General features: G+C 39.9%; 1 protein-coding gene across 7 annotated transcripts in view; it reads left to right on the forward strand.

Moving 5' to 3' along the window:
- The window catches only part of PRDM1 (PR/SET domain 1), a 125643-nt gene that overhangs the window by 37569 nt on the left and 72775 nt on the right, over positions 1–15299 (forward strand). The window contains exon 1 of one of the 7 annotated variants that reach the window (XM_053285338.1): positions 2779–2800. The exons of the other annotated variants lie outside the window; for them this stretch is intronic. The gene's annotated coding sequence lies outside the window, so the exon portion shown is untranslated. Of the gene's footprint in view, positions 1–2778; positions 2801–15299 lie in introns of those variants that run through there. 7 annotated transcript variants of the gene reach the window in all.

The following is a 15299-nucleotide window of genomic DNA, read 5'->3' on the forward strand; positions in this document are numbered from 1 at the left end:
CAAACAAATGGATCATAGAACAAATTGATCCAGAATTTTCACTCGAGGCACAAATGACCAGGCTCAAACTATCCTACTTTGGACACATTATGCGAAAACCCAGCTCCCTTGAGAAGTCCATAATGCTGGGAAAAGTTGAAGGAAAGAGAAGAAGACGACCAGCAGCAAGGTGGATGGACTCGATTACGACAGCAATGAATGCACCACTGAGAGACTTTAAAGGCCAAGTTGAAGACAGATCATCCTGGAGATAATCTATCCATGTGGTTGCTAAGAGTTGACACCGACTTGACTGCGCTTAATCAATCAGCCAGTTAGTCAATCAGATGCATGAAACATGATGTAAGACTAGCTTTGCTGGATAGGTCACATGAAAAAGCTATACTGTCCAAAAAATAGAAAAAAATGTCTGTCCCCCATATAGTACATTCCAGACTAAAAGGCATTCATGGTGTAATTTTTGAGACTGTCCAGAATGTTGGGTTGGTTGCAGGAAAGCCAGCCTGTTCAAATACTTATGGACATTATGCTTGAACAATTTCACATTATTACTAAATTAATGTGGACCATGAGTGTGGAAATCACTGCCAGGTTTAGCCATCTAGGTTATTTAGCGCTTTTCACTGTACAATTATGCCTAAGGACAATTGGCCTAAAGTAATTTGGCTGTTTAAGTAATTTGGGTATTAGACAGAAATATAGTAATGTCACATACTCCCCACCCCCAAAAGCTGAAAACTGTGGGAAGCAAATTACTTGGCTGCAGACTACTTAAGCTGGCTCTTGCAATTTGGTTGTGTGTGGTGTGGAGCAACTTACTTAAGAAGCTAAGGCTGACTTAGCTGCTCTTAAGTTAATATTTATTTGCTTGCAATTGAGAATGAAAGGAAGATAGCTCTCATCAGATCATGTGATAACTTGAAGGGAAAAGTATTAAGCTGCCTCAACCACTGCCCTCATTTGTCCTGATGCTGATTGTGAATTAAGTAAAAGAGTGTTGACACAGAAATTACTTTCAGGCCTGGAAAATTTAATCAGCAAAGACCTTGGTAGCTATAAATTTGTAGTAGCAGTCCCCGATCTATCTTGCAGTTCTTTGACAGGTCCTGAATTGCTTGTGTTTGGCCAGATCACCTCAGCAGACAGTTAATGACAGAGGAGAGGGAAGATGAAGGTCAGACCCACAAAAAACTTTTTCAACTCTTTCCTCTCCCCTTTCTTTTTATCATACCACATACTAATTTATATAGGCATGGGCCCAAGGATCCTTTCTGTACAAATGGAAAGCACTTCCCCTTGCACAGTGGGGTGTGTGTGTCTATGTGTCATAATATAGGCAGTCCTACTTCAGAGACAAATTACATGCCACCATTATAGCCAGAAATCAGAGGGTCAGTTAATGTTATGGCTTATAGTTAGAAAATAGCTGAAGGGATTGATTTTGAAACTTGTCAGTGTAGGAGAGGCAGGGTAAGAAAGGTGCAGTTACAGCCACAGTGGGACAAAAAGAAAGAGAGAGACAGAGACACATGCGGCCACGGCAGGGCAGGAAGAGAGGGAGAGAGACATAACTGCGCCCTCCAGCCCCATCCTCCACACCCACTTGCACCAGCCGCCAGTTGTTATACAATTAAAAGTTTTACAAGTGACTTGAACAGTTTGAGAGGTTTTTGTCATTTTTTAGTTTACTTTCCGGTAGGCTTATGAGATCACTCGGCATTCTGTGTGTGTGTATCCCCCCACTATCAATTTCGCAACGCCTGGATCAGTATGAACCAGACTGGGTACAGTTGTAGGGACACCTCAAGATGTAGTTTGTGATGATGTTATCCACCCCGATTCAAGATGCTGGATGAATAAACTTTTGAGGCGCGAGTGGGCTAACTTGCGAACCGCCTAACCGATTTATACCAAATTTGCTACAGCTGTAGGGGCACATGGGGAAACCTTAGTCGCATAGTTTGTGATGATATCATCTGCCCCAAACCAAGATGGTGGACAAGTGAATGTCTGAGGCGCAAGTGGCCTAACCTGTGGACTGTCTAACCAATTTGAACCCAATTAGGTACAGTTGTAGCCACCTAATGGTGCAACGGGGAAATAACTTGCTCAATGAGCAAGGGGTTGCCGGTTTGAATCCCTGCTGGTATGTTTCCCAGTATGGGAAACACCTATATCGGGCAGCAGCGATATAGGAAGATGCTGAAAGGCATCATCTCATACTGCGCGGGAAGAGGCAATAGTAAACCCCTCCTGTAATCTACCAAAGAAAACCACAGGGCTCTGTGGTCGCCAGGAGTTGACATCGACTCAATGGCAAGTTTAGGTACAGTTGTAGTGAGTGACACACAGGGACACCTCAATGGTGTAGAGACAGAGAAAGGAAAGTAGGCTGATTAGTTCTTACTAGAACAACTTGTTTCCTAATAGACTTTGCTGGGGTTGGACTTTATTCAACGATTTCTTTGTTTGAACTCTATATTTTTTGGGGAAAAGTTGTGATAAATCAAGGGGAATGTCTAGTATGTACTTTGACATAGTAGTAGTATTAGATGTTTGTAGTTTATTTTAAAAACATGATTAACCAGTTAATTTTAGCCTACAGTGGTGATAAGGTCAGTTGTGGCACACACCCCTAAGGAACCTGTGTTGCATAGCAACAGCCTCAGCTACAGAAGCTGCCGCCTTAGAGTAGAAATGGTGGCTTTAGCTCTTAGAGCTGCCTTGGGCATGTGTCCCTGTAGTTACTGGAGTATCCCCCTGCTTTCCTTCTGCAGTATACATTACTGGAGTTTGGCAAGTATGTGTGAAAGAGAGAGCGGGGGTGGGGTGGGGAGGCAGTGAAGTTATCAGTTCTCAACAACAGTGCTCTGAGTAGCTTCTCCCATTGTCCTAGTAGAGACTCCCTAAATTCAAGGACTGTCACATGTGTGGAGGGCGATTAAGTTAAGGTGCAATGTTACTTTAAAAAAAAGTAAAGGAAATGCTTCATACTTTCTCCATCTTGTCCCTCAACTAAAATTACTGTTGTTACTCCTTTCAGCATATCTCACCCACCCACCCCTGACCATGTTCTGTTTGGACCTCTCTCCTATCTGTCATATAGATAATTGTACATTTTATCCCACTGGGCAGATAGTAGTTTCAGGCAGGGGCCACCATTGGGCGATAGGGTTCAAACCCTGTCAGGGGCTGTGCCTCAAGGTACGGCCCCCAACATGCCCCCTGCGTCTAATGACACGGGCCATGGTTTAGACAAGTCCTCGTGGCCTCATTCGGGAGTTAAATGGCCAGTGCTGTGTTCACAGCGAGACCAGGAGTGTCTCTCCCTGCCTTAAAGGAAGGCCAGTGGTCTGACGTCAGACGCAGACAGTAGGTCACACCCCCGCGTCTGATATCAGGTGTGGGGGCATGGCTTACCGCCCATGTCTGATGTCAGATATAGGAGGTGGGATGAAGGGGGCCACCACCATGGCTAGACACAGGCTGCCACTGGCCTCCCTCCGCTAGTGGTTTCAGGGAAGCAATTTTTCTCAGGAGAATTAAGAGCAAAGTAGCCATTTTCCAATCAGTTTACAACACTGAGAATTCATTGATGAGTTGTAGAATATTCAACAAAAACGTACAGAGAAAAATACCCGTAACAAATGCACAAGTAACTAAGTGAACTATTAAGAGAAAGGAGTTCATCAAAACATGTGGAAAAATTAAAAATAAACCAGTTGAACAATCTCCTTCAAATTACACACAATTAATGCGATCACTGTGGAAGGCATACTTCCTGAATGTCATTCTTCATTTCCTGGTGAAATGCTGCCTGTCAAAAATAGACCATACTTTGGTGGAGTAATCAGTGGTTAGACTCTGATTGGCAACATCTCATGTATACCCGTGGACAAATGTGTTGTTACCCCTCCATGAAAAATGAACCCACAATTGTCTCTGAAATAACTTGAAACTGACAAAAGTAATTGGCACCCATCATTGTTTATTCTGCATTTAACAAAAATCAGACTATGCTTTAGAGTTTTGATGCAACATAATATTTCAAATAATAACACAAATGAAAAATGACATGGGCAAAAATGATGGGACCCTTAACCTAATATTTTGTTGCAGAACCTTTAGAGGCAATCACTGCAAACAAGTGATTCTTGTAGCTCTCAATGAGACTTCTGCACCTGTCAACAGGTAGTTTGGCCCACTCTTCCTGAGCAAACTGCTCCAGCTGTGTCAGGTTGGAAGGGTGCCTTCTCCAGACTGCATGTTTCAGTTCTTTCCATAGATGTTCGACAGGATACAAATCAGGGCTCATAGAAGGCCACTTCAGAATAGTCCAATGTTTTGTTCTTAGCCATTCTTGGGTGCTTTTAGCTGTGTGTTTTGGGTCATTATCCTGTTGGAGGATCCATGACCTGTGACTGAGACAGAGCTTTCTGACACTGGGCAGTACGTTTCGCTTCAGAGTGTCTTGATAGTCTTGAGATTTCATTGTTCTCTGCACAGACTCAGGGCACCCCGTGCCAGACACAGCAAAGCAGCCCCAAAACATAACCGAGCCTCCTCCATGTTTCACAGTAGGTATTGTGTTCTTTTCTTTGAAAGCTTCATTTTTTCGTCTGTGGACATAGAGCTGAGGTGACTTGCCAAAAAGCTCCAGTTTTGTCTCATCTGTCCAAAGGACATTCTCCCAGAAGCATTGTGGCTTGTCAATATGCATTTTAGCAAATTCCAGTTTGGCTTTTTAATGTTTTTCTTTCAACAGTGGAGTCCTCCTGGGTCTTCTTCCATTGAGCCCACTGTTACTCAAAAAGCAATGGATCAGACACTGACATGTGTGATACTAATTAAAGAAAACAGTGAATTTGAAAAATCATGCTAATCCAGTTATTTATTATCTTTTCTAGGGTTACCAACCAATGTGTCCAGGCCACTTTAGAATATCTTTGTAGAATAAGCAATACTTTATCTCTTTTCACACTTGCTTTGCTTTACTCGATGACATATCAAAGGCATGCAGGTATACATGGGACAATTGCTTTTCATTTAATAGCTTTTCAGGAGGCATAAAACACTTTTTCAATGAGCTGTAAGGGTACCAACAAATTTGTCCACATGTGTATATGATTGGCAGTTGCCACAGTTATAAGTATGAATCTCCTGTAAAATATAAGTTGTGAATGGCTTGGCAGAAAGTTAAAAATTTTCTGAGTTGCAGTTTGCTGTATGTCATATTGGTCATCTTATTTCTTCCTTTTTCTCTCTCAGTTAATTTCTCAGTTTTAATTTCAAGTTTGCCTGATCAAAGAGATGTAGGCATATGGAAGGGCACAGCTTTCAAAATGTAATCAAATCCCATTAAGAAAAAAACCTTTCAGTTTGATATGTTCACTTAAGCTCCAAAATACTGGGAAATTGTGATTACCAAGAGTCATATTATTAGGCAATAGGTTGGCTGTCCTATGTTGTGGTTAGTTCCAGCATCACCACTACCTTTGGAGCTGAATGGCTCTTAGTGGCAGAGTGGTGGACTCGAATTTATCTACTCAATTGAATGGAAACTATGAATAGAATAGAATTGAATTGAATAAAAACTATGCAACTGCGGCTGTTATGTGACTGAAGCTACCATTCCACATTACAAGTACCCAACAAGCAATCAATGCTATCCATATAGAATGATAGAGTTGGAACAGGCCTTGAAGGTCATCTAGTCCAACTCCCTGTTTAGTTCAGGATAGCAACAGGTAAAGTGTTCTTAAGCAGTTTGCCTTTTATCTAATTAAGTGAAAGAACGGACAGGACACAGAATAATGTTGCACTACTGAGGTTAATTTGTTGTAGATGCAGAATCAAAAACTACTTTTTAAAAGAAGGAAAACATTCTTTTGATCTTGAAAGGACTAGGATGGATTGCGAAATATTTAATTCATGTAGCCTCAGCACTGCCAATATTATGAAAGAAGTGAATATCCCAATTTGTTAATTCATTATTAACAAACATAATTTCATTGTGGGAATACTGTGAACTCCCAGAATTTGTTTGCTGTGAACAAACTAGAACCTAGTCAAATATTTTCAGAAGCAGCTTTAATTTCCAAAAGCAACTCCAATGCTCTTTAACATCTACATGAAACTGCTGGGAGAGATCATTAGGCGATTTGGTGTACGGTGTTATCAATATGCTGATGACACCCAAATCTATTTCTCCATATCGACTTCATCAGTAAATGGCATAACTTTTCCAAGTTCCTGTCTGGAGGTAGTAATGGGCTTGATGAGGGATAGCAAACTGAAGTTGAACTGGAATAAGACAGAGGTACTGACTGTGGGGGGTTGTTTCCCGAGAGATGTTTTAGATATGCCTGTTCTGGATGGAGTTACACTCCCCCTGAAAGATCAGGTTCGTAGGTTGGGAGTAGTCCTGGATCCAATACTGTCTCTGGTTTCTCAGGTTGAGGCAGCAACCAGGAGCGCTTTATCAGCCTTGGCTGATTCATTAGCTACCCCCATTTGTGGAAGTAAATGATCTTAAAACAGTGGTGCATATGTGGTGACCTCCAGGCTCGACAACTGTAATGTACTCTACATGAGGCTGCCTTTGTACATAGTCCAGAAAATATAGTTGGTACAGAATTTGGCAGCCAGACTAGTCTCTGGGACAACCCGAAGGGACCATATAACTTCGATTTTTAAAAGAGCTGCTCTGGCTACCAGTATGTTTCCGAGCGAAATACAAAGTGCTGGTTATTATCTATAGATCCCTCAACAGCTTGGGTCCAGGGTTCTTAAGAGAGTGCCTTCTTTTTCATGAACCCTGCCACCTATTAAGATCATCTGAGGAGGTCAGGTTATGGTTGCTATCGTCTTGTCTGATGGCGACTTAGGACTGTACCTTCTCGGTGACTGCCCCGGCCTTTGGAATATGCTCTCTGTCAAAATAAGAGCATCTCCATCCCTGATGGCTTTTAGAAAGGCCCTCAAGACACACCTGTTTTCTCAGGCTTTGTACATTGTTTTTATCCTGTGAAATTGTATTAATTTTGTTACTTTACTTTATATTTGTTTTAAATTGTTTACACAGCCTATAGATACACATATGGATGGGTGGGTGGGTGGATGGATGGATGGATAATTTAATTGGATCTTGCCAAGCTGATCAGACATGTAGACCTGGATGGAGAAAGTGAAAATAGTTCTTATGCTGCTGTTTCTGATATACTTGCTTTCAGTAGTTAAAGATGAATGGCTTCCTGGCCCTTAAAGTTGAGACTACATACATAAAACAGGTGCACTGGCTTTCAGAAGATGACTTAAAAGTAAATGTCTCTATGGCCGTCGATTTATTTTCTGCTCCCATGAAATAAAAAGATTTGTTTCTTTTTGCTTGGGACTGTCCTGCACTCCTACAGAATGCATCAATTCAGAGAGTAGCATAAGTGTCTGTGAATGAAGGAAAAGGCAGGATGAACTTTCTTACTGCTTCAGTAGCTAGAGTACAGATCAACATTTTTCATCTCTTTGCAACTCCTCTGCCTTAATCATTGGCCATGGCCACTGACACACTGTCAAGACAGAGACAAAGGGCTATATCATGTGACCCTTCCTGATATTGCTATTGACACAAGAGGCTTTAGGATCCACATTTTTGAGTGGCCCCTGTGCTGTGAAGAGGGAAGCATTTCTCAAGTGCACAGTTTACAATGAACTGGAGCTCAAATTCTCTGTGGAAACTTTTTCAGGCAAAAGGTAAGTATTTATGGTGAGTATATTTATTTAATACTTATCCATAAAGCAAAAGGAAAGGGAGAAGAAAAGTGACTGCTCTACCTGATTTGATTAAGAGTGAGAGAATTCTTCCTTCCTACTCTCCTGGTTAATTGCTTTGGGCAGAATTCCTGTGCAAACTTACCTGCGAGTATGTCCCACTCAATTCAGTGGGTCTCACTTCTGAGTAAACAGGTATAGTTTTGTTAACCCAAACAGATTGGTTTAAATGAGATGCTATTTAAAAATATGATTATACTCATGCCATCATAAATCAAAATGTTATTAGTATTAGTAAGTTTATTCATCAAAAATGTTATTAGTATTAATGGAAGGCTCTAGAGCAGAATCTCCAGCTGGTGAAGGGGCAAAGAATAGGTAATTGGAATAATGAGTTTGTACAACTTTAAATTCCCTTTAAATTTCATTCTAGACCTAAAGTTGAAATATGGTTAGAAAGGTTAGAATGAGACCTTGTAATCTGAAAAGGAAACTATCATCATCATCTTATTATTATTTCACAGGAGTTTATTTTGTTCTAATAATACTTCTTTTATAAGCACACTTCATTGTTCATCAGTTTCACTTTTTGTGCTTTAAGCTGATGCTGTCTGTCTTAATATATAAATCTTCTCAGACATTGTTAATAGCAACAACAAAAAATGACTTTCCTTCAGTTACATAACCTTAGACTTGTTAACAATGATAATGTTTCCATAAAGAATGTCAGGCCACTAAATACAGTGCAAGGCAGAAAGAGAGGTGTTAGGCATAACAGTGTGTGTGTGAGATCAAAATGCATTTATAACAAATACATATCCAGTAGCCCAAACTACTTATCCACAGTAGGTAAAGGTTTTAGTACTGAAGTTAGCTGATGTATAAAACTGAAATGTATGATCAAAAGTCTATAGAAGTTCAATATGTGACCTTGGAAGAATGCACTGATTAATGGTAACTGGCATTTTATCCATATCAAATGTACTGATGAGCAAACTTCCATGTAAACTTCAGGAGTCCATATTACAGTGAACTCTTCTACCAGTTCTGTACCACTGTACTGTTTCTTTTTCCATTTATGACGGAGATACAGAAATATATATACTTAAGACTTTCCACATTTTTATGCTGCTTGTTATTTTTATGCCGAATTTTTGCAATGAGTACACATTTGACTATTTCCTAATAGATTATTTCTGCAACAGAGGCAGATATTAGGCTGTTACGTTTAGTCAGTTAAGTGGGTAGATAAATCAATTTAAACAGTTTTATTCAACTGAAAGTGTATCACTGATTAATGAGGCACAGCTTTCTAACAAAATTAATTATTTTAATTGAATACTTACAAGTACCATTTTGAATGAGAGGTTTCCCTATTTCTTTCTCATACAGGTTGGTGCCTGCTTGTGACAAGTGCATCTGAAAATAGGCACTTTTTCTTCTGTAGTCCCCCCCCACCCATGTAGACTTGTGCAGCTGTAATTGATTACAGGAGAACCTTGTTATTTGCTGTTCTGTGTATCCATGGGGTGTCTGACATCCGTTTTCCATATACGAGGATATGAAAGGGTTAAAACCCACATATCCACTGTTCCTAGAGAGCTGGAAGTGACCACGGAGATCACTTCTGGCCACCATTTTGTCTGTCAAAGCCATTTTGTGGCTCATTTCTTGGAAAAAACCTTATTTTTTCCCCATGATTTTTCAGTTTAGGGGGTATTTTGCAGCTTTGAGGGTATTTGTGGACACATCCTGGGCACTTAGAGCATGATACAGTACAAAATTTTGTGAGTTTTGTGGGGTGTCCCCCTGCTTTTAAAGCACTTACTTCCTGGAACCTAACACATACACCCCTCCATTTTCATAGGAATAATGCCTTGTTACTCATTGTGTTCTCCGCGGTAGTAAGTGAGGAACAGAACCCCCGCAAATAATGAGGTTTTCCTGTAGTTGATAAAGCTCATGTGCCTAATCAACTAAGTTGTCTTTAATCAGATTAAAGAAACTTCCAGTGCAGCAAATGAACAGCCTAACAGAACTTCCCAACTAACTGTACTGGTGCACCTGGGAAATAGCCATTTTTCACAGCCTTCCACTGTGATTCACCTGAAAATCTGTCCTGGAGGACTGCACAACCCTCAGGGATGTGTTTTCAGGTGGGAGGGCATGAAAATTAGCCATTAGTTTAATTATTTACACTAATTATTTAGTGTAATTATTTGGGAAGCATGCTAGCCTGCTTCCTTGCTGAACCCAAACTTCCTTGCTCAGAATGTCAGACACAGTTTTTAAATTGATATAAAAGAAATTGTAAATGTATATATGTTGTTATGCCCTGAAATCAGCGGCTTACATTATGCGCAGTGCCCCACCATTCCAAGATCAGGGTGTATGCACTTGCTCCATGCAACTCCAAAGCCTGTCCATGCTGCTAGAGCAGGGATTCTCAACGTGTGGGTCCCCAGATGTAATTGGACTTCAACTCCCATAATTCCCAACCAAAGGCCACTGGGGCTGAGGATTATGGGAGTTGAAGTCCAATAACATCTGGGGACCCACACGTTGAGAAACCCTGTGCTAGAGGAAGGTAGAGGGCTTCCGTCACTACTAAGGTTTGCATCCTAGCAATTATTCTTGCATTAGGAATGATGGCGAATCGTCGCTACAGCAAGGATACAATCCTTAGTAATGATAGAGCCTCTCCACATTTACTAGCAGCATGGATGAGCTTTGGAGGTGCACGGGACCAGCAGCCCCTGACCCTGCTCTTAGTTCATCAGGGCACTGCCCAAAATGTAAGCAGTATTCGTGTTTAACACCTACTGAAGGTAATCAATGTGAGTTTGCATAACTTCCCCTGCACTCCATCTTAAGACTCTCATAAACTGCATAGTTCTGGGCTCTGTCACCATGCCCAACTCTCTCCACTGCCTCCCCTTTAAAATAGTTTGCTGTTTTGTTTTTGCTATCCAGTCAGATTTAAGAGTTATGGAGATACTGAAAGGCTTGCTGTTCACAATTATGTGCCATTTTGATTGGTCCTAACAATGGCATGACCAAAGTTGGCTTTTGGATTTTTTCCCCTAACAGACCAACATGATTACCTTCAATTTTTGTTTGAAGATGAATCTGTATTTCTGTTGGAAACCTAATTCACCTATCCTAAAGTAGTTACTTTGAAAGCAAGTGGAATTAATGCATGCCTGAAGCACAAGAGGTCATGCAAAAGTTAAAATGTTGACTTTTTGCAATGTTCTCAAGCCTCAGGAACATGCATCCCCCCACTTCCTTTTCCTTATGCGTGTTGGAAGAATTCTGCTTCCAATCAAGGTTAGAAAGAAGCCGGGATTGGTTGTGTTGTCCTAACCAGTTTAGCCACAGATCTGAAACTCAGTACAGATCTTGGGTTCAGATCTAGAGTTATTTCCAGTGTTGTGATTAGAATAAACCAAGATTGCCTGATGTCTGAACCTGCCTGTTTTGGAAACATCAAATGAAGCTCTAGATTTGTTAACCCTCCCTCTCATGTTTACATATTGTTTTCTGGATCCCAGTGAATGTTTCTGTTGGCAAAACAGGAATATTTTCACACTTCACATTCAGGGTCCTATCTTCTTCCTAATTCTTCAACTTTATGGTAGTTTCAACTGAGCTGATATGGATAACCTTGAAGCAGACAAGGTATCATTAGTTTGAACAGTGAACTCAGCTGTAAAGGAGTATATTCGGTTTTATCACTAGAGAAACATACTTTATTGAATGCTCAAGGGTCAGAAGGCTGTGTAGACAGGCAAAAGTATATATGGAAAAATAAGGCTACTAACAAACTTATCTTTGGGAGTGGTGCTAGGGCAGTAGATTGTACCCAGTTTTGCCATTCCTCTTGTATAGAGCCTTCTTTGAGGGAATTTTCAGTATCTTTTTCCTTTGAGTAATTCTTAGAACTGCTTCCTGCAGTTACACAGAATCCCTGGATCCAGGAATTCACCCATATAGATAAGCAACGTGTGGAATATTGAAACATTTCTTATGTTTTCATTTGGCTGGCATATTTCACATCTCCCATCATGTCTTGGTCATAATGATCTATGGGTAAACTTGGTAGATGAATTATTGACCCAAACCATAACAGGAGTATCTAGGCACAGCTTCTTGAAGAGTGGGGGAAATGGCATTCAATAGAATTTTGACATTTTAAACTAGTGATGTTTCTCCCAACATGAAAACAGTGGGTCAGGAAAATGCTAACATCTGGAAAATATATCTGTGGAGGAAATTCTGGACCCCACTTGCATATAAGTTAAGATTTAGACTTCCATCCAAAAGGCCTTCAATTATGATCTGAGTTCAAGCATGTGCTAAATTTCTGCTAAAGCAATTTTAGAACCAGTTGTTCCATATTGCTAGGGATCGCTATTTTCTGTTTCCTCCCTGTTCTGTATGAAAAAAATCTTTTGTTCTGAATGGATGCCCATTTGAGATTAATGAGATACTAAATCTTACCTATGCTCTGTATTTAAGTCTTATTAATTTCATTGACATTTAGATACACCATTAACTTTCTCAGAATCATGTCCATTTGGTACAGTCCAGGTCCATTAAATTGGGAGAATGTTGCTGTTGATCTTATCAAGAGATACATCTGTGTTCACTGATTTTAGGGCAGAACTAGATCTGATGAAAAACATTGGGTTCTTCCTCTAAGAATGGAACCCCCCCTCTGTTGCCTTTTCTCTGCCCACAATGTGTTGTGAAATGACATTTAGTTCTGTTTCTGGAGAGAACAGTGTTCTACGGCTGAAGAAATTTATTTTCCAAATGCCCATGAGTCAGTAATATATTATAACATTATGCAATAATATATTATGGCATTTTAAAGCACCAGCTGATTGGTTTTGAGAATCCCCACCCACTCCTGGAGGTATATCCTTAGTACAAGAACATGTATTAGTACAAGAAAATATATATTTAACATTCTTGGAGCAGGAGTGCACTATATTGAAATATAAATATTGTAAAAACACATTCCATTTTGAATTATTATTTTTCAGTATGATGCCCTCTTGCCTGAAGACCCTCATTCTCCACCACAGCCCCAGAACTGAAAGCATAGAAGTAAAATCATTATAGAATTTTTGAAAAATTATGCTGGGCACTTCACTAGTTTTCTCACCCCTTCAGGCCAGTCTTTCACTCTTTCGCAGAGAGTCAGGACCTGTTCTTAGCACCGGGTACCATACCCACAACCATACTGCCATTCACTGTTGTCATTGTAAACTGTAAAGCAGGAGTAACATGCTGAATCATCTCTAGAATAACAGCTCTTGTTCTTGCAGTGAGAGTATTCTCAGAATATTCATTTTGTTCCACAATGGTGTTTTGTCATCCTTGGAAGTGTCTGGCCACTTTTAGCTAAGGAAATAATCTCCAGGCATTAACATATACTAAAGGAACCATGTTGCACTTGGTGATGCAGATATTAACTTCAGAATAGCCTTGCTGGATTATATCAAGCTCCACATAGCCTGGTATGATTTCCAACACTGGCAAGCCTCTGGAAGGCTCACAAACAGAGCAAAGAGGTGATAGCCATCCCCTGTTCTTTGTCCCTGTTTTCTGCAGGAATCGTAAACTAGCTGTATTGCAACTCTTGTTAGAATCACCGTGTGGAAGGTTCAAACAGGCAAACAATAATTGACTTCATATGCTCGTTTGAAAGTGTTTATGTATGTGCTAAATATAGATTGATCAGCCTTGCATATAGGGGCTGATATTCATGTTTCCTTTAGATTTCATTTGTGAACCTTGCTATGGCATTGCCTTTTAATGTTTTCTATGCCACTATTGTAAAAGGGAGAACTGAGTAGAAGAATAGTGATTGGCTGCCTTGAAGCTGCACATGAGTTTAAAAGCATGCTAACTTACATACAGTAAGAGAAATGTGGCCACCATGGGGCTGAGTTAACTATGAATGCTTTCTCATGAACCTATATTAAGCAAACATTGCCAGTGTGGGATGGGATGGGATGAGTTGTGTTGTGTTCTTTGCAGACAATGCAAGCTATGTGTATACATCTGTCATCTTTTGAGGAAGAGAGAAAACAGCAGCAGTGCATCAGGAAGTCTTTCACTTGCCCCTTCAAACACATACAGGAGGAATCGTATTACTAAGACTTGCTATTTTCAAATAAAGAAGGAAGGGTGGTGTGGTAAAGTCTCCAGTGCATGCATCTTGAAGTTCATAGGGTAGCTGACCTGACTTACCCAGCTGTTGTTTTGCTTGTTTAACTTACTGGTGCCTGAGCAGGTGCTGGTGCAGTATGAAGCTGCTTGGGATAGCTTACATACCTCTCTGTTTTCACACTCAAAGGGAAATAGGGAATACTAGTCAGGTGCATACTTTGTGTAGACAATCACTGTGGAGGCCAGTGAATGCAGGGACACTATGGTGATGGAATCCCAAACGTTCCTTAGAGAAGATTAAATATCTTCAAAATCAGATGAGCTGAAGGTCTACGAAAATTGTTCAAGAGTAATTATCTCATCAGCTTTGAAAAGAGCTAGCCATCTGACAAATGCACTGTCACTGAAGTCTTAATATTAAGAGCAATTCTAAGATTACGATTCTTGTAATACAGAATTGCCATAAAAATAAGAGTTTGCAAAGTAATGACTACTTCAGATTAGACTTGAATTAAAAAAAACAAAAAATTTGGAAGCCCCATTTCTAAAAATTGCGGGATCCTTTTAAAACGGTCAATCAATTCATTTAGACCTTATTTTGTAATTTTTTTTATTTAGGGATTAATATTCCACTGAACAAAATAATTTAAAGTTTATATAATTCTTTTGGTGGTACTAGTATATACCTGTAGTTGCCTATCTATTTGTAAAGAGGATGTTCCAATCTCTTTCAGTTATAGACAAAATTAATTGGGAATTTTAGTTGTGGCCTTACTTGGTGAAATAGAACACCTTCATGAATCACATTTCTGATCTGTGCTTGGTTTCCCCCCAAAAAATCTAGAATGTGACTGTTTCTTTTAGTCAATGTAAACCTTATAAGAGTTAAAATATTATAAGAGATTTTGCTTTATATCTATGGAATTGACAACATGCCTCACCCCCTGCTTTTTAACTTTTGTGTGATTTTTTTAAAAAAAAGATTTGAGCTTTTCTGGGACAGGATTATTAATTCTAAAGAATGCTGTAAGTCACTCTGAGCCTTTCAGGAAGAGCGGGATATAAATGTCACAAGCAAACAAATAAACAAACTGTGAATACAACTGAAGGCTCCATCCACATGTAGCTGTTCTACCAGCATTCACAGTGTGATTAGGTTACTGCCAGTACACTTGAAGTCTGGATACAAACAACCAGTTGGTCCAGAGTGATTTGGTCCGATTGATGCAAAAGCAAAAGATTAGGCTCTCTAGGCTATAGTTTCATAAATTACTCACCCCCTCTTCCTCTGCCACAATTTTCAATTATTGCAAGGTGATTAAGATTGACTATATAGAACTGGATGCCCC

Source organism: Hemicordylus capensis, chromosome 1 (assembly GCF_027244095.1).
Source record: "Hemicordylus capensis ecotype Gifberg chromosome 1, rHemCap1.1.pri, whole genome shotgun sequence".
Classification (NCBI taxonomy): Eukaryota; Metazoa; Chordata; class Lepidosauria; order Squamata; family Cordylidae; genus Hemicordylus; species Hemicordylus capensis.